Raw genomic sequence first — 23,239 nt, forward strand, 5'->3', positions numbered from 1 at the left:
GCTGGGCTGCGTGGCCGGGGGGCTGGTGCTGCAGGAACCAGCTGAGCAAGGTCTGGGATGGGCTGCAGTGGCTTGGGTGGCGTGGGCTGCTGTGGCTTGGGTGGCATGGGCTGCAGTGGCTTGAGTGGCTTGGGTGGCATGCGCTGCAGTGGCATGGGTGGCATGGGCTCTGACAGCATGGGCTCTGGTGGGAGGGACACTGGTAGCACAACCCCAGTGCCTCGATTTACTGCACAGTGGAGTGGTGATAAATTCCAGCAGGGGTCTGTGCTAAGGAGTAAATCTCAGCTCAGCCAGAGGGTTAAAAGGGAAAAAGGGGGGAAAAAAAAAAAAAAAAAAAGGAGAAAAAAGCGAAAAAAGAAGAGGACAAGGTGGGTGAGCTGCTGGAGGCAGGACGTGGGAGAGCTGCTGGCTGCAAGCTGGAGGCAGGAACAAATCCAGCACTCATGTAATGTCCTGACCTGTGCGTGCATCTGCCCTGGAGATCCCTCACCACTGCATCCACACCTGCCCCATTGCAACCACCAAAAAATTGCCTCTTTTCCCAACCAGCTTCAGGTCTACCTTGAAGCAGAGGTTTAGGGACTGGCACCAGCCTGCCCTGAGAGACCAGCAGCATCCTCTGCTGAATGTGGACAGAAGGGATGAAGTTTGGGAATGGGAGGAGGATACTGCCCCAATGCACAACAATGACCCGGTGCTTTTCTGTAACCAAGGGGAGATCAAGCTACAAATGGTTTCCTTGCAAACATGCTGAATTCCTGCCCCTGTCTGCAGCTGCAGAGCCTGTGCCCAGACCTCTCCTTCCTCCTCAGCCTGGCCCCGTGAAACATGAAGGGATTTGAAGGGACAGAGGCAGATGATGTTTGGTAGCTGGGGTAGGCTGAGGTACAGCCTGAAACCCAGAAATTCCTTCATCAGTATCATGCAGGGACCTGCCTCACAAGGGGTGCCCCATGCAGCCCAGCACTGGGCATGATGGTGTCCATCTCCAGCAGGGATCTAGGGAAACAGAGGATTTCAGGGACAAGGCTGGCTTCTTCCCTGCCCTGCGGGTGACTTCCCTGTTGTAGGGCAAACCAGCACTGATGGACTCAGGTGTTGCAGCCGACCCAGGACCAGGTACCACAATACCAAACCATCCCTCCTCCCTCCTAACACGGCGGGTTTGCTTTCCCCTGCTCCTTGCATTCGCATTTCAGACAAGCCCTTGGCAGAGGAGCGGGACTTGAGGCTGATCCTCACACATTTGTTCCTTCTGAAATAAAAGCAACATCAAGGGAAAAGGGTGTGTTCATATATGTGTGTGTGTGTGCGTGTGAGAGTGTGTCCCTATCGGAGAAAGACAAAGCTAACTGCTTTTGTGCATGTAGGACTGAGTGCTGTCTTTTTATAAAAAAAAAATAAATCTAGGGGATTTTTTCTCCCCCTTCCTGAGGCAACACATGAACTTAAATGCTGGAAATAGCGTGGACCCAGCTGACTGAGACCAATAATCTCAAACCTGCTATTAGATGCTCCTTGCTTTTTGGGCTCTGGTTTGAGGACACATTACTTCAACTCTGGAGTTTGAGGCCGCCCCTTTTGAACTGTAAGGGGTGGCCAAAGAAAATAATGTGTGGTTATTGTTTAAAAGTCATCATACCAGAAAAGTATATGATCACTTAAAGGCAACATCATCAGAGAGCAGGGTCTTCTGCTGGCTTCATCCAGGGCCTTGGCTAACCAAATAATTCCATAGTGATATTTATGGCTTGTATATAAAAAAGAAAATGGTTTGAAATCCTGTGGCTGTTTGGTACCCTTGTCTTTAATGTCTAACTGCTTATTCATTCTAAAAAGTGGGATTTAATAAGACAGTTATTGTATGTTATTTAAATACCAATTTATTATTAAAAACATATTTATTTATAACTACAAATTATAAAGTACTTGGGGAAGTGCAGCCAATCAAATCAGTGGACTGCCTGATGAATATCCTTTTCTAACCCCATCATTTTATATATAGAAAAGAGGTTGACTTATGCAGCGGGAATAAAACTAACTTAACTGCCTTTATGGGTCATTTCTTTCTTTGATGAATACTTGTAACTCCCTTTAACGGTAATAGGACCTTTGCTTTCCAACTGAGCAGAAAATAAACAGACCTCACTGTAGGGGCTCTATTGCCTTTTGGGGGGCCCTGAGCAAGGTTAAGCAGAGGTGGATGAAATGTTCTCTGCTTTAATAAAGCATGCCTAAAATATTCCTGAATAAGATCCTCTTTCCCTGTTTCCTGACAAATGCTGCCCAGAGGGTCCTGCCGGTTGCACTGATGCTTGCCAGCGAAGCAAAACGCTGTACGGGTGAGCCAAACCCCTTTGCAGTGGCAGAGTCCCACTCCTTGGGAGTCACACCCGAAGGCTGGACTGACAATGAATAGATCTTCTCTAGACTTCTTCCACAGCTGTCTTTTAAGATTTTTCTCTCTTTCTCTCCCACACAAACTCCTGGTCTTCTTTGGTGGCTTGTTGCATCTGGAAGAATAAAATCGTGCTGAAAGCTAGAAGAAATCAGAAGTGCTAATCCCATCCTTCCTTTTTGGTTTGTTGTTGTTTGGGGTTTTTTACCCCCAGTTTGTTTTACTGGTTTTTTTCCCCTGTTTAATTAGATGATTAACAAAGGCTGGGAGGGGGCGGGGAGGGGAGGGGAGGTGGCTCTTTCCTGAGTCCTTTTCCAAATGCAAAGTGCAGCTGCTGTTGCAGATACAGGTTCTGCAACTCTGACAAGCTTTCACAGCACAGCAGGCCTGACTCACAGCCAAAAAAGAGGCAACCTGATACGGTATTTATGTCTCTGTTTAGGGAAATTAACCCAAAACAAGGTGGTAGCTGAGAAAGAAGACAATGAGAGGGGAGAGGAAACTCGTTCTGTAAGAAAAAAAGAAAAAGGAAGCCTATTAAGGTAGGCTCTCAACTAAATGACAACTGCTTTGAAATCCTGTATCCTGGTGGCTTTATGAATTAACTTTGCAAGGAAAATGGCTTGCTTTTCTTTTGAGTCTCCTGGATAGCTGAGAGTTACACACTGAGGTGTCACAGCACCAGTAGGTATCAATCAGCACGACACTGCCCTGAAATTGGTGAAACTGCATCCACTGCCACCAGAGCCAGGTCCAGGAAAGGCAGCCACATCCCAGGCGGCATGTTAAGGACAGGGAAAGCACCAGACCCTACCGACCCTGCTGCACCAATTTGCTTTTCTTCCCACAGGTCTCTCTTTTCTGTGTCCTTTTAACTTTTTGCTGTTCTGTTCTAAAATGTATTTTGAGTCACTATTAGAAATTATTGGCAATTAACAGATGTGTTGATTCAGTTGCTATTCCATTGTATCTTCTCCCTTTTTAGGGTAGCTAAAAAAAATCCATTCCTAAACAAGACAAGATCTTTAAAAAGATCTTCTTTATATTTCAATAGCAATCTTGCTTTGGTTGAAAGAAAATATTAATTAAGAGGAATTTGCTTAAGTTAGTTCCACTGAACAAACACTTTGTTTTGCCCCATGAGGCCAAATACTTTGAATTTTCGTTTGCTAAGGGGTGAAGCCCTGCTGTTGCTAAACTGAATGCTGCGTAACTCAGAGCAAAAGCAACAGTGAGCCAAGTCTTGTAGTTTTTTACGGACACCTCTGTAACCCTCCAAGTATTTCTAAGATACCCATTCACGCCAGCATCTGAGCTCCAGATGAATCATTTATTATGAATACGTGCCTTTTAAACCTCCTTTTCTCTGCCCACAGTTGGTGAAAAAAATCTGTTATCTTCTTGCGGTTTTCTCAAAATTTAATGTTAACAAATTTCAGTCCGGCCAAAAAACCATTTTATTCCAAGTTGCTGGTGTCTATAAAGCATAACATGGAGTTCATAGTATTTATCATTGATGTCATTTCCCACCTGTGCCATTGCACTTGAAGTGCTACAAGGAAGGCTCTGAAGAGCCTTTTGCAGAGGTCTCACTGCAGGTCTAAGATGTTTTGGAGTGAGATGTGGTTTGTTAGCCCCAAAATTAGTCCAAATATCAGCTTAGGCTTTTCCCCTGCAATGAAGAGAAAGTGATGTCTGCCCAAGTTCACGATGATTTGGATGCTTTTGTTCTCATTTTGCTGGGAGAGGCTGGTGTAAGAATGGGCTGTAGCAGAGCCTGGCTGCTAGTAATGTGGTAGCTTTAACAGATCCCCAGAAAAAAAAGTACTTTGTGCCAGGAAGCAGAGCCCTACTTTCAGCAGGGTTGTGGTTCTTGAAAGACAAGGTCCCAGCCTGAACAGGATTTGGACCTTGACCCAGCCCCCTGCGTCTAGCCAGGCTGAACTTCAGCTGTGCTGGAGGAGGGCAGGATTTAGAGCTGGAGCTGTGTTTTATAACTCTGGTTTAACTTTGGGCTTGCATGTGAAAAAGGGTCTGGACTGATTTATATTGGGCCTCTGTGAGTCTCTGTGTTGCCTTGTGGGGGGCTCTGCACAGGCACATCGTGCACAGCCGGTCGATGTTCCAGCCGGTTTGTGGTCCAGGCAAAGCCACCCGACTGCCAGGGCAGACATTCCGGTGTGCGCTTGTGGACAGCTAACCCGCACTTAAATACCATTTACACTTATTAACAGCATCACAGTGACATCAGGTACAGTAACTCTGGGGGATTATGTGAAGGGTGAAATAACTTCACCAAAAGGCAAACGCTGAAAAGCGTTCCCTTTTGTGTATTGAACATTCCTGTAGGCTCTGTACTTGCTCTTTTCAGACAATGCTTTCTTGGCTGGCTGGATTATTGTATATCACCTCTCTAACCTGCTATATTAATTTCCATTGACTGTGAAAAGAACTTGTCAAATAAGGAGGAAAAAGGAGGGGGGAGTCTTTTAATCCGTAAGGCACAGTTCTTAAAAGCACCTTGTTGTGTAGTAGCTGCACACAAGTGAAGAATTTGTCAAGAATACAGGGCTGCTGCTAATTGTCTGAATAAATTACAGCTTTGGAGCCTGGAAGCCACAAATCATGTCATTGTAGCACTAAGCTGTTCCTTTATGGAATTGGTCTTTTACAACTTGGAAAAAAACTTTTTAGAAGACTGCCCTGCGGGAAAAATTAGAGAGAGAGAGAGAGAGTTGGTGTGTGCGCGGGTGCGTGGGGATGTGAGCAGGGCAGGTCTGCAGGCTCCCAGCGGCTGTCTCCGGGAGCAGGGCTCCCAGTCGATCTGCTCACCTTTCACGCTGATACAATCCAAGCCATCTGAAGCAGGCAGACCACAGGTGAAGCCCTTTGAAGTGCTGGAGAAATGAGCAGGATTAAGAGAGTTTTTTGGCTGAGGGAGGGTGGCTGCTGGTCACTTCTGCGGTACGGATGTCAGCTTGTTCTTCCTTGGAACATTACAGCGAGCCAGCCCCAAAAGAAAATACTAAATGCACAACAGAGCACATACTATAGATTCATGTGACATTCACTTTGCTGCAGAGGACTCACAGAAAGCACTATTGATTATTTTACCCTTTAAGATAAAATATTTTTCACAAGCATGGAGCAACAGGCACGTCACCCTTCTATTCTAGTGCAGGCACTTGTCCATTCTGATTTTTCCTACCAGCTTAAGATTTTTCTTTTAGGTAGAAAAAGGAATACAGGATTTTTATTTTTTTTTTTCATTTTCTTCTGAAGTATTTAGTTTTAGACTGTGGACTAAGTCCTGTTGTCATCTGAAAGACTCCTACTGAGTTCAGCAGCCTTTGGATGGAGGCAAGTCCGTGTGCAGTAATCCAGTGTGGCACAACCTTTAAAGGGGAGTTTAGCTCTGTGTAGAGAATGACTCTTTGAGATAATTCCCAGTTCATACTGTGAACTACACAATAAAGTGGAAAGTGCTCTCTGGAATTTCCTTAAGGCAACCTGAAGCTGTGCTCAGGCTCTTTCCCAGTTTATTAGCAGTGTTTGGCAAAGTACTTCAGGCTTCTTTGCAGACCACGGTAATTGGTTACCAGACACTAGAGGACAAGCTGCCTGATAAAATCCAAAGTCTGTAATGAGGCAGACAGGCATGATAACACAGTAATAAATCACAGCCGTTAGGGTATATTCCTGGGATGGCTGGCAGAGGGGTTTCAATGAGAAGTCAAGAAGAACCTGTAGCTCCATGTCATACTCCCCTTCGCGGTCAAATCTCGCCCTGGATCCTCTCCAGGTGTCAGGTTAAATGCGGCAGTGAGGCCCACGCTACACAGAAGGTAACTGCATTGAGATGCCAGACAGGAGATGTGCTCAGACTTGTTCTTCAGAGGTTGCACTAGAAAAAAAATAATTAGTATTATAGACTTCAGGAAGTTTAGTTCCTAGACCAACTATCCATTAGTGCATTACATGAATAATTAATTGCAAGTCCTGCTAGCTGCCTGGGATCATTGCACAACCCAAAAGTGACATGGGATAAACACACAACACACGTTCAGTAAGTGGATGAAAAGCTCAGCAAAGCTGATGAAAAGCTTAGTGTCATCAGTGGCTCCAAAGCCTGCAACATCTACTTGGGACAAGCAGTGTGGGGACAGGCATGTTTTGCACCAATATGGGCAACAGCTTTCACCCCCCCCACACACACACCCCTCTTCCCCTTTTTAGCAGGTTGGTCTGTGCCAAGAGTAGTTAATGAGAAGAATGTCTTTCTTCCACCAAAATTACAGTGAATCGTTAGCTTTAATGCATAACTACTTGCTTAGTCATTTATCTTTTAACTTGGACACCAGTTCTTCAGGACATGTCCTGCTCTGCCAAAACTCTTTCTAAAACCTTAGCCCTGTCCCTAAATCTGTCAAATCATAGCAGACTATTCCATCACTTCTTATTTATTAAGGTTCTTCCACTTTCTTTAGGAAAATTGGATAGGCAAAATGCTGACCTAGATGAGCTAGCATGAAGAGCAAGTGTGACAGTCCTGACAGAGAGAGGCAGATGGCTGGATCCAAAAGTACCAGCCTCATAAAGAGGGGTCACAAATTCAACTTCTGTACTTGGGTTCTGTGGCTTGCCTTTCAAGGTGGAAAATTCTCTGTTTTAGAATGATCTGCAGGCACTTACAGACATGTTAGGACATGCAGTGCAGAGCAGTCCCCGGAGAACCCAGGTGCCAATAGACTCGTTCACTTTTATCACTGAAATTACAGGATGAGTTGAGCCCAGCCTCTGATGATGCCAATATTGTTTAATGTTCTGTATTATGGATTTACCTGAAGGTGAATGATAGTCTGTTCAATTTCTTATGTGTTTTCTTCGGTGTGCAATGTTTTCTTGATGCTTATCATCACAGTTGTAACACAGGGTATGGTAGAATAGGTATAACGTGAATTTGAAGAAAAATATACCAAGGGCTGTATTTTTTTCCAATAGTGTAAATAAGAAACCACTTCTGTTTGGGTTTGTTGTTTTGGTTTTTTTTTTTTTTATTTCTGCAGCTAAAGTTGAAGGAAGTCATGACTGAGCCCAAACAAAGCTCTTAAGATTCAGAGGTTAAAATGTAGACTTTATAGACTTTTACCGTTATTTAGGCTCTGCCTTTACTTTTTGGTGTGCTCTGTTCGGTTGCATCATAGTACTGTGGGAGTTACTGGATGTAATAAATGTACAGAATGCTATTGCAATTTCTCTCAACATCCTGAAAGACCTGGTGCAGGATTTGAGAAGCAGGGCTGTATCACACGCCACCCCAGCGGGCTGCTCTTCCTGGCTCAGCCCCTACAGCCAGCCCCGGTGCTGGGCGATGCAGGAGACAGCTGCAGTTTGGCTCTACAAGAAAGGACTGCAATGATGCCTGCACCAAAGGCTTGCACTCATTTGTGTGAGCCAGGCAGCTTGGTTTTAAACTCCCTGTGCTACCTTCTAATGAACTGAGGAGTCTTCATACTCTGTGCACCACAGTGAGTTGCTCTGATACCACGAAGGGACACTGCTGCAGCCCTGAACCCACCTCCCCCTTTGCACATGTTGATCCAAGTTGCACAACTCTCCGGTGCAAAGGCACAAGCCCTGCACTGCCATGTGGCTAAAGTGACCATATCTCCATCTTTATTCCTTCCCCAGATTGTCACCGGAGCCAGCCTTGCTTCTTCTACATGGAATTTTTGCTGTGGGATGTAACCGTACCTTTATCTCTGGTTTCAGTTTGGTGCAGTGCAAATTAATTCTTTTGGCAGATTTTTCCACTGTCGGTGGGGGTTCTTATGGTACATTATCAATGCTCCTCGCCCTGATGATGCATAACACTAATCCATCATTAGAGCAAGTGTGTGCTCTGATGATGGATTAAAATAATTTATCATAAAAACAAGGGGCTATAATGTAACACCGTGAAAAGATGGCACCATGCAGAGACAAACAGATCAACGAGGAAATTTAGTAATGCTCATCCAATCAAGTGGATCTGCTGCCAAGAGGCTCTTCTACAGCCAAAGTTTGGCAACCTGCAGAAATATCATTATTCTTCTTGCTGAAATAACTCCTTGCAGTAATGGCAGTGATTTAAGGATTTTCTGTTTTTGAACAACAAAGGGAGCCTCCCATCGCCAGCTACCCTCTTTTGGGGACAAAATATTCCAGGTACAATTACAGATCTTTTTTTGCCCTATGCAAGTCCTAATTTTTAAGGCCATCCACATAATGAAATGCAAATATAACAGCTATTTAAACCATGACTCCAAAGTAAGTTTGCTTCAGCATGGTTAAGTGACTGAGAAAGAGGATTTAAAACTCAGGAGATGTGGTTATAGCCTTAGATTTCTTCTGGAAGCACTACATCTGTAATTCAGCACTTCATTCCTGTCTAGTGCACATTTGCTTAACTGTAGCCATATGTTTACGTGGATTCTTCAGAACTCTGTTAAAACAAGGATTAACTGAAACACCTATTTAAATGCCTTCCTGGACATAAGTTTATGAAATCTGGACTAAAAGCAAACATTGTACAAAAGGTTTAAGAAAAACTTGGAAGTTTCTATTTCATTGCCCTTGGACAACCATATTTTGAGTTGCCTCTAAGAAATGGATTGTCAAAGGTCCTCTGTCAGGTGAAATGCAATAGAAAATGGATCTGCTGAAAGAACAGGCCAAATAATTCACAGAATCATAGAATAAATCAGGTTGGAAGGGGCCTCAGGATGTCATTCACTATATTTCTGTCTGGAAACCAAATAGTATATGGATAAATGTTAAAAAAAAAGCCCCCAAACCAGAGTGATCTTAAATTTTCTCTATGATTCCAGAGTATATGCATCTAACGAAGGAGACACTCCATAGGATGAATAAAAGTACCTCTGTGCAACATTGATTTTCCACAGTCTGAATGACAGTGGTTGCCAGTCTTCCTATTACTGTAATTGCTGGCTAAATTAACTATAATTGTATTAAGTGGTAACTCTGAAATATGTATGTACTGTAAAAAGGAGCTGAAGCATTTCAAGCATAGAAATTTGATTTGCAATATTTGGAATAAGTGGGGGGTGTGTGTGTGTAAGATTGTATGGAAACTGCTGCAAGAAAGTGCATTAGCTTAGAGGGGTCCAGTTTTGGGAGGCAGGTGGGGTGGGGAATGCCTTGCTGCAATGATGACAGCCCTTGGGGTCTGTGTGCCTGCTGCACCAGTGCATCTGGTCCCTGCATCACTGCTACACATGCAGGGATACCAACAGGACCAATTTCAGTGAGCCCACGCTTCATTACCTGTTTAATAAATAGATGGGCAGGCTGATCTGTGGGTCCAGCCTGGTCAGCTCAATGAAGCAGTTTCACCTGCCAATACCATAGCATGGTGTACGACATGCAACATGCCCTGGGTTTCATGAATAAAACTCACAGGCAGCATACCTTTAAGAAAACAGAAAGCATCACTGGCAGTTTGTGTCACAGATGCACATCTCGGTGCCCATCAGTACTGTGTGGGCAGCAAAAGGAGGAACCACCAGCAAGGCAGCTGCCATAGGAAATTCTTTGGGCCAATGCCGTTGCTGCACACTATTTGCTCAGAGCTCACGCTTTCTAGCCTCAGTTCACCGTTTCACTCCCAAAAAGTTTGTTCCTTCCTTATGTAATATTGAACAAAATAACGGCGGGTTACATGGTGCTTAAGATTTTGCTGCTTTTTTCTGTTTCCTTGGACTGTTAGCTGTCACTCTTCTTAATAACAAAAGAATTACAGTAGTTTCAATATGATTTTTCATCTTGATATGAAAACTAATGATAGTAATATTTTTAAAAGTCAAACTGAACTGCTTTCACTTATCCAAACCAATTGCTGCAGCATTTTGGTTTGCTAAAATTTGACATTACAGAGTCATATTTTGTTCTAATTTCAGATAGGAAAATTGTTTCCTTCCTGGGCAATTTAGGATATATTTGGGAATATTTGTGGATGCTGTGCTTTAGAATGTGAAAAGAGTATTAGCGAGGCTGAAAACATAACAGAAAATGGTCATAATGCTGCCCATGAAAATTCTTTTGTGAAACTCCATAAAATGGAAATAATATTATCATGAAAAGTTTTCTGAGTGAAACCCCATAAAATGTCACCTCTCTTCTCTGTTAGCCTGTGCAGCAGTGGGTAACCACATTCTTACCCAGGAGGATTCGCCGCCAGTTTTTGCAACAATACTACAACAATACATGTTATTTCCAGGGTGGAAAGACAAATGGACCTTTGTGGAGCAATGCAGCAGAATTCCAGCAGCCATTGAGACGGAGGGCAGCCTTGCTCTTGTTCTCCCTGCTCTTGGCTGAGCCTTCAACAGAGTTGCTGAAAATGTTACAGTAACATTATTGTAAGCAGCAGGGAAATAATCTGCCCTCAAAATCTTGCACACAGTTCTGTTTCACCAGCACCAAATTGATTGCTTGGCAGGGGAAACACCCCCCTCTTTCCCTGACTGGGGAAACTGGGAAGAGGTCTCTGCACCACTGGGTACACGGGGCTCAGAGCTGCCCGTGCAGGAGCATCCCGGGCAGGGACTGACCCGAGGCTGAGGCATGCTCGCTTTGCAGCCAACGCATTCTTGAGACATGGCAGTTCTGTGCCTGGGAAACGGTCCATTATGACCACTGAAGCAAAGACACCAATTAAAGCAGTCCTCAGGGCGACCTCAACCTACCTGGCACATGTCAGCCCAGCACCAGGAACTGCCGGGCTAAGGGAGCAAAGGATGGACCAGCCTGCTGCCCGCAGTGCGAATTGCGCCTGGGTATCCGAAGGCTTTACAGGAGCTGAGACTATTCCCAGAGGCTGCTGTAGTAAAGACCTTTCCTCATTGTCTTAAAAATTCTGCTTTACCTAAATGTGGTAGAAAATTCATCTCACCATGCTCATCTGCGCTGGGACATTCAGAGATTTTAAAGCGACTTTGCTAATCCACCACAGGGATTGTGCAGGATCCAATTCTAATTCCTCAGCTGAAGAGAAGCTGGACATGTTTTCCCATTTGTGCATTAATATTCAGTTTGTTTATCCAAACTTCCTGCCTAGGCAATGCTATACCTGCAGCTTGCTTGGATGGAGGGATGGATGGATGAAGGGATGGATGGGTGGATGAAGGGGTGGATGGGTGGATTTTCAGCAGAAACAGAACTCTCAAAATGAACTATAAGCAAGGATTTTAAGTGCTGTCCCTCCCTTCCTCCTACCTCTTCTTAGTGTTTAATTGAGTCATCTGTAAGCATTTTGGTAGGTCAGGAATGCAATTAAATAGCCTGTCTATCGTAAAATATTTGAGCAGTAATACCTGATAAAATCATCATTATCTTGGAGTAATTGACCACATCAGATAATTAAGGTTCCTGAGGCAAAGCTTCACCCCCAAAGGAAGTTCAGTGATATTAGAGCAGGGCTGCAGTAGTCGAGGCTATGTTAGTGTTTCCATTATAAGCCTTATATTTTAGAGCTGTGTAATTCTATCAGTAAAATGGCTATAGTCTGAGAGTGTATTCATGATTTGATCTCCTTTTTTAATAACAGAGTAAGGAAAATACAAAGTATTTTTGTCTAACAGACTGAAAAAATCCTTCTGAAAAATGAAGTTTGAATAAGAATTCACTTAAAAATAGAAAAGAAAAAAATATAAAAAATAAAGAATGCCAAGATTACATCCTATCTACAGCCTGGTGAGTCTGCAGCCTGAGAAGGGTATAACAACTAGCTCAGCAGCTCTCTAAAGCTGTGAATGCCTTCGTAGTTTGAAAGTGAAGATAACTGTGTCCTCGATTTCCTCATAGTTCTAAGTATATATCTTTAAGATCTATTTTTCCCAAACACAATCAGAAGAAATTGTAAGTAAAGCATAACACAACAGAAGCCTCTGGTCTCGGCGCAGAAGTGGACAAGTATTTCCCTCACTCAGATACGGCGTAAGAAATAGTTTTGTTACAGAATTAGTGACAAATGAGACACATCTTAAATGCCACTTAAAATACAGGATTGCCATGCTGGATCAGAGCAAGGTCCATCCATCCTACTGTCTGTTTCTGACAGTGGTTGATGCCGCACGCATGGGAAAGGTTATATGAACAAAGCATGTGCAGAATAACTTTTCTGCATCTAGTAGTCAACAATTTAGGGTTTTCACCTGCTGTATCATGCCTTTGGATCAGAAGGGTTCTTGTAAAGAATCCCTACTTGTGTCTCAGTGTCTACTTTCAAACTCAAAAAGGGGAAAGCACCAAGTGCTGGAATTTAAAGACTGTCATGTCCTCTCCTTTGTACATCCGTACTGCCAAGTGAAAGCATCAAGGAGTGAGCTCAAAGCCTGGATTGTCATAGTCCTATCTCACAGCCTGGCTTTCGTTTTAACCATGACAAGACAAACCTTCACCAGGGGTACAAGCCAGGCTGTGCCCCATGGCCTCAGGATTAGGACTTTGCTCCCTGGCTCATTTCTGGTTTGCAGGATAGTTAGAGCAGCCATGACCTCATTACTGTAACGTCTCTGATCTTCACTTTCATTCATCGCACCTATTCTTTGAATCACCCTTAGAGAATAAGGCAGGAATTTGTACCTTATTTAAAGGGAGGCAAGAGTGATACAGCTAACAGCATCCCCAGGGTATGTAGGGATTTTGCCATTTTATATTGCAAACCCTAGCTGACTCAAGCTCCAATCAAATCAAGAACACTTTTAACTTTCTACATTAGTTAAGAAGAGTGCCTAACTATACTGAAAAGATGAGGGCTGGAAGTAAGCAGCCTGTCCCAGGGCTTGTAGAGGGTTTGCTCAGGTCAGGTACCAAACAGCAATCCCATTGACTGCTGCACCCTTTTTCACTCCCAGGACTCACCTCTGTTTGCCCAAACAAAGAATCAAACTGTTCCTCCATGATATAAAATAGTTTTTTCTCACTAAGCATTGGGAATTCAGAGCAAAACATTTTTGCATTGAAGCCACTGCATTTCTGTGCAATCACTGGTGGTGTTGCTATTTTGTGCTTTGCAGTTTCTTTTCTCTGGAGTCACTCTCTAATCTCTTTGATTTTTTTATCTCAGTATCCTATAGGAATTTTTTTTTTTGCTGCATTTGCGCTCTGATTTTTTTTTTCTTTCTGAAAAGTGTCTTAATGAAAAATACATACCAGAATGCTCCATGTGAGTAGCCTCCAATGCTGAAGATCAATAACAGTTTATTTGATCACTGACAGCAAATGCTCTTTCAATTAAGCAGGTCACATAAATAACTTTCTGGTTCCAACATTATTTGGAAAGGTTGAGTGTGAAATAAATGTGATTGGGTTGGTGGTAGGAGTCCCTCAAAAGAATTGGAGTAAAAAGCCACCTAAGTACTTGGATGCTGATCCTTGCTCTGTCAGGATAGCCTCAGGCAGCCAAACTGGGGTTAGAAATCTCTGCAGAGTACGCTTTGGTACAGATTTTCAACACTTCACTGATTTTAAAAACTATGGCATTTTCTTGAGAAAAACTTTTCATCTGCCACTTTTGTTGGTTGTTCCAGCTAGAAGCATACTATAGCACACCCCAAAATTAAAACATGTGCTTGTGCATATGCCTTCCCCCCCGACCCCCCTTCTTTACATGACTCTAAAAATGTCCCATTCTGCCTCTGGGCATTGTTTCATCCCTACAGGTTTCTCTCATTCTTATGGGCAGGCTCATCTGCGTCTCCCAGCCTGGGAAAGGGTTTATACTCACAGCAACATAACCTCTCTGCACCTAACTGGAGACACACACTGCCATTAAAAATGCCAGGCCAGGTCCAGGCATGGTATAAAGTCCTAGTTCATTGAAATCAAATAGTCTTGTGACAAGTGAGGGTAGCATCCTTATAACAAAACGATACAGAACAACACATGGAAAATACACTACGAAAAGGTGGAAAGCAACAAATGACACTTCATCATTGAAAGCTTGGAAAAATAAAGTCTGCACACAAGAAATAACAAGAAATCTGGATTTCACAGTGGGGATCTGAACCAAACAGTGGGGATTAATGATCTTTGGAGTCTCCAATATTAAATCAAAATCTAGAGTAAACTTTTGCAGTTACCCTTAATTCACAAATATTATAAGCCCAAAATCTGATCAAAGCCCTTTTGGATATTTGATTACTCACAAAGCAAGAAGAATGGTCCTTGTTTCATTTGAGGTTGGCTTGGCTCTGCAAATGGTGCTGCTGTCCTTTCCCCTTTAATTTTTCCAATACCTGGTTTCTGTAGAACAAGTTGTGGGGGTAGAAACAGATTTTGCAGCTGCTGAGAAAAAGATCAGAGGCACCAACCTTGTTTAAAAATTCCACAATCAATTTAGGAAAAAAACAGTAAAACCCCAGGAAACTTCCCAACTTCACTAAGAAGTCCTCAGTTCAAAGATAGCTGTACTAGAAGGAATCTGCAGGATCTGCCTGTCAATAGGTTTCTTAGAGGAAGAAATGTTGGGTTATGTTGTTTTTTGGGTTTGGTTTTGTTTGTTGTGGGTTTTTTTGGTTTTTTTTTTCTTTCTCTGCCATTGAGAAACAACTTTATAACTGCAGAAAAAGATGAAACTACTAACAGGGGCTAGTGGGAGAGAAGGGTCAGGGAGGAAGGGGATTCATATCTGGGGGGTGACTTGCCTCTGTGAACTGCTGCTGTTGATCTCTCAGCTGCTGAAGGTTAGAAGAAAATAGCAGTCTTCCATATCTTTGGGTCCGTATCTGGAAGGTCCAAGCAATCCCAGGTAGCATGAAGCTGTGCTTTGAACCCTGAACTCTTGGTCGTAATATGATGTTAATGTCAACCCAAGAAGTGTTAAATGGGCTCAACTCTTCAAAGTCAATACACTTACAGGTACAGAAGAGTAGGTTCCCAAAGCACTCCCTGAAAAAACTCCATAAGATAGCTGAGCTGATGTATGACTTGTTATTTTCTTACTTAAAAAAAAACCCACCTCTCCAATATTAGAGCACCTACAGATTTAAATTTCCTGAATTGTTGTGGTGGGGCACCAGGGCTTGGATGTCGTAGCCACAGGGACTGGGGCAAACTTCAGCCTGTGGGTCCTTACTGAGCCCCACTGGGGTGACACGAAGGCCCAGTATACCCAGTGCCTGCTTGCACTTTGCAGACAACAGGCTGCATGAACAAGGCAATCTGTGGGTGTTGGTACCCTCAGCATGTCAGCTCCACTTCTACTCATCTGCAGCTACGACAATAATGTTTAATAGCCCTTGCTGTGTTCGTCCTCCAGGATTTAAATCACTTTCTGAACCAACTGATACTTTTGGCTTGCCCAACGTCCTGTGGACGTGATTTCCACCCTTCAGTTCTACACTGCATGAACCAAAAGGCTGGGGTTTTTTTTCTTTCGTATTAGCTCTTACATTCTGAGTAACAGTGAGCAATCCAGCTATGACTACAACTCATTACTATTGCAGGATTGCTTGGAATATGAGGAAACCAGCTTTGAATCCTCGTTGAGTGCCATTTATCCCAAAAGGCTTTTATAGTTCATGAAAAACCAATGCTGAATGGCAATGAACAGAGACAACACTTAACTTTCTGGCACAGGAGTGTGATCTTCTGTGCACAAATGCATGTGGGATGAGTGCTGAATAGAAGCAAAATGAGCATGCAAATAACCCCATGCACCAACTGGTGTTTCAGTGCCTGCAGAGCTGGGTGTTCACACAGGATCTCGCTTGCATGCTTGTCTCCGGGTGGTTTGAATACTGAAACTGGCTCAGTGCCAAAGTACATATTCACTTTTGCACATGCTCTTAAAAAAAAACAAAAAAAACAAACAAGAAACCCCAAACAAACACAGAAACACCAAACAACTTTCCTGAGGATCATCCTGGTGGGTGGAATAGCACACCTGGCCTGAGTAGAGAGGCATGAGACTGACTCCAAGCTCAGTGACTTACAGAAGCTCTGTTTGCCTCAGTTTCCCTTCTTCCTTTCTGCTCTTTATTTTCTAGTAGGACTGTAAATTGTTTTGATCTGGCATAATGTCTCTTTATGCCTTCAGCACTCCAGGGATGAGATCTCAGCAGAGAAAGGGACACACTACCCCAATCCAAATCATAATAATGACAATTGTATTCAATTGATGGGCTTTTCTGAAATTTCCCTATCGCTAACTTTTATACTACCCATCACAGCTGCAAATTCCTAAAGTGACAGCACCTATTGCCCTGCCATTATTATGCATAATAATAATTTAACTAAAATAGCAACAGAAAATGTGCTTTACACAAAATGAATTCAAATTGATTTTTTTTTTCTACTTTCTCAGAGCTTATTACTAATTGGTATTTTTAGAGCAGAGATTCATTTTCCTACACTAAAATTAATGGGCCATATCAGCGGGTGTGAATCAGGATAGCTCCATTGAATTCAATGGGTCCTATATCATTTACTCCAGCAGAGAATCTCACCTACTATTCCAAAGAGCATTTTCTTTTTTGTAACTCACAAAGTAATTGTGTTTTCAGTCTTATGTCCTGATCCAGCAAATAATCGTGCAAGACATTAACTTTATGTAGATAAGAAGCACTGCTGATGCCATTGCAGCTACTGATATGAAGGAAGTCATGGTTTTGCAGGATCAGACCTCAAAATGCAAATGAAACCATTGCAAAGTCTAATGTGTTCACAGTAATATTTTACAAATGGCAGCACCTAATATGTAGTCTGGCTTAATACTTAAAATCTCTGCAAATAATTTTTTACAGTAAAATAGCAGAAATTAGATTACTTAGGTTGCTTAATACTTTTTGTTCAGCATAAAAGAATCTCCAGGTTTTTCCCCTGGAAGCTCTGTATCCCACATCGTCTGCAGCAAGTCTTTGAAATTCAGCAGGGGGATAACCTTTGGATTAAAGACGTGCTTTCTTCCTTAGCCCCCAAGAAATTCCAACTACAGTTTTGCTGAGATAAAGCGTTTTGAAATAGCCAATTCGCTTCTTGCTAGAAAATTTAGCAATGAGTACCGATTGAAATAGGAATTTAGAAGAGTTGCTTTTTTTCTCCCCGCCTCTTTCCAAGAAAAAAATCCTTTGCTGCTGGGTGTCCAGGATCTCAAATGTGATGTGTGTTATCTGATGTGCTAACTGTGCAAGGTTAAATGCTGCTGATGGTGCACAAAGGAAAAGCTTACCACAAATTCTCTACGCAACAGGAAAACAACCCTTTTAAGGAATAAAAGGGAAAAATGTGAGGTCCCAAAACTGAGCAACCAAAATTTAAGAATTATTAGATCTTCAAGATCCTATATTACCTGGCCAGCTTAACAACAATCCTACACACAGTCTTCAATACCAGGGTCACACACCCTCTTTCTTCTTACCACTGATGAAATACTGACTGTGTGCGATGGGCACAATTAACATGGTACAGGCATGCATTTACCATGGAGATAACAATTTTTTCCCCAGTTTTTTGTATGTAATATGTACATTACTATGCACTTTAACATTTTTTCTGCTTTGAGGCAAATTGAGTTTGACATTTATACAAGAAGCAATAAAACTGATGCAGTCAAAGTATATTCCTAAAACAAGTTCAGTAATGTCTCTTCCAAACTACGTTTGAGTTAGTGGAATAAATGCCTTTTCATGTTTGCAGTTGAAGTACCGGCCAATTCTGCCAAATGGTTTTTGGAAAATTGCCTTCAGAATTGACTTTCCCTGGGGAAGATTTGCTTCTATGGAAAGCAGAGATACTGGGAGAATTTGAAAGAGAGAGAAAGCAAAAGGGAAGGCAGAGGGAATAGGTTAAAGGGTAACTTTAAACAGGTGGCTTTCATTTCTCTTTGCCCAAATAGTTCTATAATTTCTTACCCTAAAACTTTCTGGTTAACTACAGCAAATTTCATTTTAGCCAGAGCAGTTCCATGCTAATCCAGCTTTGTTATTACCTCAGCTCAGGTTGGACATTTCTATCTCTCTCTCTGGGCTTCCCATTTCCTGAGAGCAAATGCAAGTTTGGGAGTCTTGTAATTCCAATTCAGTTTATCCATCTAGGAGTCCTGAATAATTCCAGATCCCATGGATTTAACTTCATCTTTGTTAAAAAGTGGAAAGGTGTGTACTTTTCTCACCAAGCACTGGTGTTATCTGACTTGAATAGAGATGCTCATTTGGACTGCCATAGGTCACCCTATTTCCCTCCCCTATGTAAAAACGTGCAGAATGGGAACTCTTTTATCCAGTTTGCTTAATCTATTTTGCTACCCAAAGAAGAATATCTACATAGGACAATGCATTAGCTATTTCAGTATGGTTTAGTTCACATATAGCCCTTCTGGGCTACTTTACAAGTTGGCAAGCAGTCATCCTATAGGGAAGGAATCTGCTCTATTTCATATGCATTAAATGATATTTCCTAGTCCATCTATGGATGACCTGACAAAATGAAACATATTGCAAACGTATGTGTCATATATGATCAACCCCAACAACTATCTTTTGTAATACATGGCATTTACCATCCTGCGTTTTGGAGGTGACACGTAAGCAGAATAATTTTGCACACATTGCAACTTTCTGACGCTCCAGTTTGGCTTTCTGAGGTGCAGATCACCTACAGCAACAGGGTGTCTTCAGCTTGATGGGCAGAGCTACACAAAGGTTTCAGTGAGGACTCCTAATGTCAGTGTTTGCAGCATTTCTGCTGTGCTCTTTTGGGACAACCTCCAAACGGGAACCCTCTTGCTGCCTAGTTGCAGCGTTTGTTCTGTATCACTTGCCACTAGCAGATCCTGAACACCCAGAGGCTGCGCCGACTTTAGCCCCAAACTCCTTGGGATTTTCTCTGAAGCATTGAGGCAGAGCCCCCTTATACCCTTCAGGCCATGCGAAAGGGACTGCACCCACCCTTGAGACTGTGACCCTTTACACTTGGCCTCTTGGGTTTGTGATGGCACCCATGAAACCGATATGAGCAGCTAGGAAAGGAGGAGGGAGTTTATTTTTAGGTTGCACCAGGAAAACAGCTGCAGCATTTTCTTGGTGGCAGAAGAGCTCTCACAGGACAGAGGGAGGCCTGTCTTATTGCCTCAAAATTTTCCCCTCCGAAAAGTTTCAACATTTCAAGACTCCCCCTGTGCAAATGTCCAGCTTATGTGTGCTGATGAACGTAACTCTAGAGCGTCGTGGAGGAAACCAGAACTATTTTTATTTTTGGTTGAGTAAACCTTTAGCATTTAACAGTCAGGTGTTTATTTCACTTCCCAAACTGCCTCCGGCTCCAGTAATGCTTAGCATGATCCTTTTCTCAGGGAGGGGGACAAAAAAGGGGATTGAGTTAAATGCTTTCAAAATGGAGAGGCTCGAGGAATCACAAACTCGTATCCACCACCACACATCCCACCTCGGCCCCCCTCCTTCCTTGATTCAGCCCTCCTTGGAAGGAACCTGACAGGAAATATTTTAGAGGTAGAGAATTTTCAATGAAAATATTATTTCTCCATCTGCCCACTTTTCCGCCCTCGCAGGTTGTATGGCTAAGTGACATTTAGGAATGTGTATCCTGCAGGCCGCTCAGTCGCCTGTCTTCTCACACGTTGCTTTCCTATCAGAAGCACATCAAGGCACCAGGTCCTCCTGCCTCCCTGTTGTCACAGGAGACGCTTGACCTTTCAGAGCACGTCTGGGCTTTTTGGAGTCATTTCTAACCTCAGCAGCTCCTGCAAACGAAGGAGGCTGACCCCCTTTCCACGAGCTTCCCCGCAACCTTCCTGGGAGGCACAGGGAGGGTGGAGCCCACCACTGCTCCAGAGCTCTGGGATAAAAAAATCCAACCACCGTGAAACCTACAGAAAGTTGGCTGATACTGCATGCACGGAACTATTCAAACCAGATGCTTGCATGCCTTCCTGCCCACGCTACCTTACCCACACTGATCCGTTCCTAACCTAACAGGAAGCTTCAGTTTTTTGTACCTTGAGCCATTTTCAACAAAAGCTGTAGTGGGAGAGGGACAGGCATGTGCTGCAATAACCTACAAGAGCCTGCAGTCGGCAAGACACATGGTTGCTCCTTCATCCGAGGGCTGCCATGTTGCACATTTTCCTTGGGCAGGCTAAATTTATCCCAGCTGGTTTGAAAGTGTTGAGGCAACATGGCTTAACAAACAGCATGGGTCTAAGAGGGAAGAGAAAAATTACTGAATTTGTGTTGGGGATTAACATCAGGAGAAAATGAGTAATATCTGGACACACTTCAGCTGTCCCACCATCCCTTTTGGAACTTTTTTTTTTTTTTAATAATTATAGCTTCTGTCTAACTCTGGTTAGAAGAGCTCTGTGTTCCACCTCAACTCTCCTGTATCTAAGCCTCTCATCCCTAAATCTTAGTTTTAGAACTGCATCCTTATCACTATTTCTAACTTGCTCCAAGTCAAATCTTACCAGTAGTTCTAACTGGGACACATTGTAATTTTAACTTATCCTACCCATGACAACACATGCTTCTTTTAGCAGCAGTCACAAGCAAAGCTGTAGCAGATGTGGGAGGAGCTCCTTGCCCAGAACCCACCTGAATCCATCTAGCCTTGGCAAGAGAAAGATCAGGTCCAGAAGAAATGTTTTTTTGCTTTAGTGTTACTGGAATACAGATGAAAGTCAAGGCCAGAGGTTTAAAGAGCACTTTGCTACAGCAACCACATTCTTTTTGAAGCTGAACATCTCGACCCATACATCAGCAAGGGTTGATTTTTTGAAGAGTTCTGAACATGCCCTGAAATTAGTGAAATCTGCAGTGTTCAGCTATTGACTACAAACCTGCAGCCCAGCAAGCCAAGCATGCCAAAGGACCCTAATGAGGAGGAGAATCTGGGCTACCATTTTGACAGGCTCCAGGCAAGCAGGAAATATTCAGCCCAGACTTGCTAAACAGTTTTCACTTTGCCAATGTTTCTGTTTATTTTTACTTCAACTGCTGATTGCATTTAAGTACTTATTCCACCTTCTCCCCAAGTCCCTTGACAATTACAGTCTTACAGATAGAGCCTGGTCACACTCACGCTTGACAAAAAGTGATATGAAAACTGCTAATAGAGGAGGTTGCAAAACATTTAAAAAGTTCCTAGCCCCTCAAATATCAATTGATTATATGTAAGACACAAATCCACAACCTTATATTAGCATAATTCTGTGGGTTCCCGCTGGTCAGATAAACCAGTAAGATCAGAGACCATGCTTCATACCCAGAGGTTATGTTTCCATCAGATTTTTTTCCATCAGCAGTGAATCCAATGCTTCCTGTGCCTACCCTGGCTGTAGGATGCAGCTGCTGTGCTGTACACTGGATCAACTGACATTATTTTTGCTAGAAAGAACCAAGGAAAGGGTTGTTTGTTTGCACCTAGGCTGATGCAGCAGCACTAGGAAGCAGAAAGAGCTGTGGCAGAGGGGTGGGACCAAAGCTGGGGGTCATGGGGAAGCTTCTGACCACACATCATCCAGATCTGTGCCACGGTACTTTGCCATTGCACCTGGCTCTTTCACACCCAGAATACGTTAGCCAGTGCAATTAATGAAATAGGAGACACATGTCAACAATTCTCTTTCTACAAACTTATCAGGTTTTTATTTATTATTTTTTACTCCCTGTGAAATCTGATTACTCATAGGCAAAAGTCTGAGGCTTGGTGGCTTTTATAATGAGTAAGGAGGAGAAAAATCCCTTTGGTTTCTTGTACAAGTTCATCAGAAAGGTGATCAACCACATAAACACATACTCCCCCGCCCCTTCCCATACCCATGCATTAGCTCACAGCTGTGTGGATGTAGGCTTTGAGAGTTGAATAACCCATTAATCTCCATGTGGAAAAATCAATAAATTGAAAATAATTAGCTGGGTATGAGAAGAAGCAAAGAACCAGACAGCTGTTATTTAAAGCATGACTTAGGCATGTAGAAACAAGGTATAACAAGACATACAGGGAGCAAAGAAGGGAGGGGAAAAGGACAGGAAGATATGAAAGAAAGACTAGAGCGGTGAGTGCAAAGGCACTGAAATGCGTGTTTATATATAACACATTTTAAGTAACTCCATACAAGCAGTATTCTGCAGTGAGGACTGTGATAGAATCACAAGGGCTTTTGGAAAACGCAGCTCACTATATGAAACTGCTCACTGCGGAGGCTGAAAGGGCTCCAGTAGTCACCAGCAATGGAAAAAGGGAACAAAATCCCAGCTATTGTCAACAGGCATTGTCAAGATTTTCTTTGTGTCCAGGTAGGCAGATGGCATGGTCTGCAATGAGAGTCAGAGGAACCATGGCAGAACGGACACAAGAACAGACTACGGTACCATGTACAGCCACAGCAACAGAGACCCTGAATGGGTCAGGCAGAATATGGCCCTCTCCTCCCTCCTGTTTCACGTCACATTGACTTGGTGACAACTGCTGAATAAAAACATTCTGAGAGAAACAAATTAAATGAATGAGAAGAATGTGCCTCACCAGTGGGGAGACAAAAACAACTTAACGGCACGCTGAGACAGATCAGCAATATACCAAACTGCTTGTAGCTCAGCTATGACAGATGGTCTTATGAAGGGATATTCCAGCTGAGCTCTTAAGTGCATTATTTTTAGGCTGAGATTTAACACTCATGTCCCTGTCCAAGCCAAGGATTCTAACTTCAGGTTTGAGTTCTGAAGCACCAGAAACGTTGCTAACTATTTTGCATTTTGTTTATGGTGGAAGCTTCATGGGACCCACTATGACAAAACATACACAGGACCTGAACTAGAA

At 43.0% G+C, this 23,239-nt stretch overlaps 2 long non-coding RNA genes across 4 annotated transcripts in view; both read right to left on the bottom strand.

Annotated features, from left to right (window-relative positions):
• Positions 1–1,940: 1,940 nt before the first annotated feature.
• LOC130156365 (uncharacterized) lies at positions 1,941–14,748 on the bottom strand. Its single transcript, XR_008824394.1, has 3 exons — positions 14,611–14,748; positions 5,234–6,305; positions 1,941–2,516 (listed from the first exon to the last, which is right to left on the bottom strand). It is a non-coding gene; the product is annotated as an uncharacterized LOC130156365 (long non-coding RNA).
• Positions 14,749–15,108: 360 nt separating this feature from the next.
• LOC130156364 (uncharacterized) overlaps positions 15,109–23,239 on the bottom strand; it is a 59,583-nt gene continuing 51,452 nt past the window's right edge. For 2 of the 3 annotated variants that reach the window (XR_008824391.1, XR_008824392.1), the window contains one exon: positions 15,109–15,189. This is a non-coding gene — a long non-coding RNA (uncharacterized LOC130156364). The remainder of the gene's footprint in view (positions 15,190–23,239) is intronic. The other variant, XR_008824393.1, reaches the window with a different exon arrangement.

This window comes from Falco biarmicus, chromosome 10 (genome assembly GCF_023638135.1).
Source record: "Falco biarmicus isolate bFalBia1 chromosome 10, bFalBia1.pri, whole genome shotgun sequence".
In the NCBI taxonomy this organism is placed as follows: domain Eukaryota; kingdom Metazoa; phylum Chordata; class Aves; order Falconiformes; family Falconidae; genus Falco; species Falco biarmicus.